General features: G+C 53.5%; 1 non-coding gene across 1 annotated transcript in view; it reads right to left on the reverse strand.

Annotated features, from left to right (window-relative positions):
- Positions 1–988, reverse strand: part of LOC124772109 — a 1,903-nt gene extending 915 nt beyond the window's left edge. Inside the window, exon 1 of the ribosomal RNA XR_007013784.1 lies at positions 1–988. This exon is cut by the window's left edge and continues 915 nt beyond it. This is a non-coding gene — a ribosomal RNA (small subunit ribosomal RNA).
- Between the last annotated feature and the right edge of the window lie 4,012 nt (positions 989–5,000).

The following is a 5,000-nucleotide window of genomic DNA, read 5'->3' on the forward strand; positions in this document are numbered from 1 at the left end:
ACGTCGCAATACGAATGCCCCCGCCTGTCCCTATTAATCATTACCTCGGGTTCCGAAAACCAACAAAATAGAACCGAGGTCCTATTCCATTATTCCATGCACACAGTATTCAGGCGGGCTTGCCTGCTTTAAGCACTCTAATTTGTTCAAAGTAAACGTGCCGGCCCACCGAGACACTCAATAAAGAGCACCCTGGTAGGATTTCAACGGGGTCCGCCTCGGGACGCACGCACGGGGCGGTCGCACGCCTTCGGCTCGCCCCACCGGCAGGACGTCCCACGATACATGCCAGTTAAACACCGACGGGCGGTGAACCAACAGCGTGGGACACAAATCCAACTACGAGCTTTTTAACCGCAACAACTTTAATATACGCTATTGGAGCTGGAATTACCGCGGCTGCTGGCACCAGACTTGCCCTCCAATAGATACTCGTTAAAGGATTTAAAGTGTACTCATTCCGATTACGGGGCCTCGGATGAGTCCCGTATCGTTATTTTTCGTCACTACCTCCCCGTGCCGGGAGTGGGTAATTTGCGCGCCTGCTGCCTTCCTTGGATGTGGTAGCCGTTTCTCAGGCTCCCTCTCCGGAATCGAACCCTGATTCCCCGTTACCCGTTACAACCATGGTAGGCGCAGAACCTACCATCGACAGTTGATAAGGCAGACATTTGAAAGATGCGTCGCCGGTACGAGGACCGTGCGATCAGCCCAAAGTTATTCAGAGTCACCAAGGCAAACGGACCGGACGAGCCGACCGATTGGTTTTGATCTAATAAAAGCGTCCCTTCCATCTCTGGTCGGGACTCTGTTTGCATGTATTAGCTCTAGAATTACCACAGTTATCCAAGTAACGTGGGTACGATCTAAGGAACCATAACTGATTTAATGAGCCATTCGCGGTTTCACCTTAATGCGGCTTGTACTGAGACATGCATGGCTTAATCTTTGAGACAAGCATATGACTACTGGCAGGATCAACCAGGGAGCTGCGTCAACTAGAGCTGAGCAGCCGGCCGCCCGGGAGTGTGTCCCGGGGGCCCGCGCGAACACGCAAGCGTCCGCTCAATCATTCTGCAAACAGGAGGAGGCTGAGCTCCCCTGCACAATACACCTCGAAACCCTCTCAGGTCCCGGCGGCGCGCAGCGCCGTCCCAAGTACTTGGTCGGGTTCGAGAGAGGCGCAATCGCCCGGAGTTAGGCGAGTAGACGCTTTCGGTGCGACCACCCGTGCTCCCAACTGAGCTTGCCGCTGCCGACAGAGGCCCGGGAGCGTGCTGTCGTGGCATTGCCGGCGGGAGACAACACGCGCCACCTACGGTGACCGGCAGCTCCAACGCCAGCGCCACAGAAGGACAAAAGCCCCACTTGGGTGCCGAAGCGAACTCTCCCAGCACAGCGCACGCGCCAACACATCCGCACAGCTGCGATACAAACCACCAGCGAGAACCGCTGGGGCGACCGAGCAGCAGACGGCGTCGCGGCGCCGAGCGCCGGGCGGCAGCGCATCCTCAACGCACACAGTCCTCAATCGGACCAGCACACTAAAGATGTCCACCGCGCTTCGCACCGGGCCCGCGAGGACCTACTTTGGCCGCACGGCGCCGCGCGCAGGGTGCGCCGGCGCGCAGCTGCGACGCCTGCCGCGTCCGTCGGCCGGCGCGCCTGCCACTGGCCGCCCCCACCAGCCGGCTGTAGCGCGTGCGCCCACGCACCGCGCGGCCAGCACGCCGGGAGGCGCCCCCTCACCGGCCGGGGACGGTCCCACCCAGCCACCGCCGCGTATCGCTTCACACCCAGATGCCGTTCAGTTTCGTCGGCATGGTGGGTATCGCTGGAACAACCGGTTAGTACCTCAACCTATCGTCGCCATCACCGATTCACCCCTAGCGAGAACAACCGCACCACAACAGGTTACCATTTGTTCATTTGCGTAACTTCACCAGAAAACGCAGGCGTCCATCGCCATTTGCAACTTCCACGATTATTGCATGCCTGTGTCAGGTGTCACGCCACACTACGTCTGCCCACATACACGCAACAAAATGTGCACGCCTAGACAATACGTGGAAGGTGGCCCCCGTACGTATGCGATGTCCATTGCTCGAACGACTGTCAACCGGCCTCTGTAGCATGTCGCAGATATGGAACGCGGTGCACCATGCCATCACGGTGTGTGAGGAGAGACGACTAGGTCCGAATACATCAACAGACAGCTCATGCTGATCGCCATCCACGGCGTCCGTTCCTCCCACACGTCTCTATGGCGTACCACACTGCAATCCAGCTCTCATAGGGAGACGACACGTAGCTGCGTGCACAATATTTGCACTGTATGGTCCGCCGTTTTTGGGCGCAGTCGTTGTACGGTCACACATGTGCCACGATGTATCATTCAGTACATAAGGACGAATGTGCAGTACAGATTGTGGTTTACGCATACGACATTAGCGGACAGTTGACACAGGCCGCACCACAACGTAGCCTGAGTACGTCGCATGCGGAGGGCATTGAACATGCAAAGTTCTCACCAACCAGCTTGCGAAGGCAGGGGGCAAGGTGGGGACGTGGGGAGGGGCGGCATGTACGTCCTGCTGCCATCCACATTACAGTGTACAGCAGGAGCATGTGGAAAGTGAGCAAGACTTGCAAGGTGTTTAACATGAAGCGATACACAGGGGAGCGGGGAGTGCGAGTAGCGAACTATATTGCGAGGGTTGCGGGTGGGCAACACTACACTAATTGAACGAGTCGTATAACAATTACAGAGCAGGTTTAGGCGACAACGTGGGTTACGTTAGGCGACAACGTGGGTTAGGTTAAGGCACGACGTGGGTTAGGTTAAGGCACGACATGGGTTAGGTTAAGGCACAACATGGGTTAGGTTAAGGCACAACATGGGTTAGGTTAAGGCACAACATGGGTTAGGTTAAGGCACAACATGGGTTAGGTTAAGGCACAACATGGGTTAGGTTAAGGCACAACATGGGTTAGGTTAAGGCACAACATGGGTTAGGTTAAGGCACAACATGGGTTAGGTTAAGGCACAACATGGGTTAGGTTAAGGCACAACATGGGTTAGGTTAAGGCACAACATGGGTTAGGTTAAGGCACAACATGGGTTAGGTTAAGGCACAACATAGGTTAGGTTAAGGCACAACATAGGTTAGGTTAAGGCACAACATGGGTTAGGTTAAGGCACAACATGGGTTAGGTTAAGGCACAACATGGGTTAGGTTAAGGCACAACATGGGTTAGGTTAAGGCACAACATGGGTTAGGTTAAGGCACAACATGGGTTAGGTTAAGGCACAACATGGGTTAGGTTAAGGCACAACATGGGTTAGGTTAAGGCACAACATGGGTTAGGTTAAGGCACAACATGGGTTAGGTTAAGGCACAACATGGGTTAGGTTAAGGCACAACATGGGTTAGGTTAAGGCACAACATAGGTTAGGTTAAGGCACAACATAGGTTAGGTTAAGGCACAACATAGGTTAGGTTAAGGCACAACATAGGTTAGGTTAAGGCACAACATAGGTTAGGTTAAGGCACAACATAGGTTAGGTTAAGGCACAACATAGGTTAGGTTAAGGCACAACATAGGTTAGGTTAAGGCACAACATAGGTTAGGTTAAGGCACAACATAGGTTAGGTTAAGGCACAACATAGGTTAGGTTAAGGCACAACATAGGTTAGGTTAAGGCACAACATAGGTTAGGTTAAGGCACAACATAGGTTAGGTTAAGGTACAACATAGGTTAGGTTAAGGTACAACATAGGTTAGGTTAAGGTACAACATAGGTTAGGTTAGGTTAGGTTACACGTTGTTGTAAGGAAAGGTGTAGGGGGGGGCGGGGGCGGCAGGTTCGTTGATAGTGATTATAGTAAGTGAATGCTTGTGACATGATCAGATTTGTCACGTCAGGATGCACCTTTGGCTTATTAGAGGCGGCGCTCCAATTCTATGCTTGTGTCAGACCTGTGTCTTTGACTCATGTCATTGTTTGTGCGCTGTGACAGGAGGTACTATTGTGATGTTGGGTGCACCGTTGTATAGGACATGTGTGGGTGTTGGTGCCTGATCTGCGCAATGGTGGATGTCGAAAGGGTGGGATATTGTATTTTCCGCATGGACCTCCTGGTCTGGTTGTGATAGTGTGGATTGTGTAATGTGGCGGAGAGGATGCACTGGATGTTGTTCCATGCTGGTGCTTACATATTGTATGTGCGCCCGTTAGAAGCAGAGAGTGGTGCGTGATCAGAGTGGCTGGCTGACGTGTGGTTCCCATTGTGGGCAGACTCTTTCAGCATGTATACGGACAGTTGTATATATATTCTGTAGTTTGATGGCTCTGCATTGATTACTAATCAGCGCCGTGTGTACGGGTAATCTGGTTCCAGTCCAAAATGTTCCATCTGTGTACATTAGTGACAAAGACTCCCCTCATGCAGTGGGGCTCGGTCTGTTATAACTCTTCCGCGTAATATATTTGCCCCACGTTTTTGCGACTGCGAGTGCGAGTGCAACGCGCATGGGGACCGACATGCTGATGGCTCGGTATCGGACGCCGTACAGTGAGCAACGCGATCGCGTCTCTCGCTCGTAAGTGGTACAGGTCGCGGCTCATGTATAGGGACAGCGGGAATGTCGCATATTGGCAATAACTCTTCATGAAACGCACGTTATAGGGGTGGATTGCACTTTACGAGTGCGGGAAACGTCCGCCGTTCATCCGCTGGAGGTGCGCGTTTGGCGGTTGGGGTGGTGCACGAACGGGTGCGGGTGGAGTCATTGCCGGTCCACGGCTTCGTGCGGCAGAGCCACTGGAGATTGGGTGCTATGGTCGACAGAGGCTGCAGGCTTTGTGGGTGGCGTCGAAAGGCGGGCACTGTGGCGCCATCGCTGTCTTAATCGGCTTGGCGTCGCATAGATGGCGGTATCGTCGTTGGAGGAGGTCATGTTGCGGGAGACCTACAGATGGCGGTATGTTTTGTGGT

This window comes from Schistocerca piceifrons, unplaced genomic scaffold (genome assembly GCF_021461385.2).
Source record: "Schistocerca piceifrons isolate TAMUIC-IGC-003096 unplaced genomic scaffold, iqSchPice1.1 HiC_scaffold_936, whole genome shotgun sequence".
NCBI lineage: Eukaryota > Metazoa > Arthropoda > Insecta > Orthoptera > Acrididae > Schistocerca > Schistocerca piceifrons.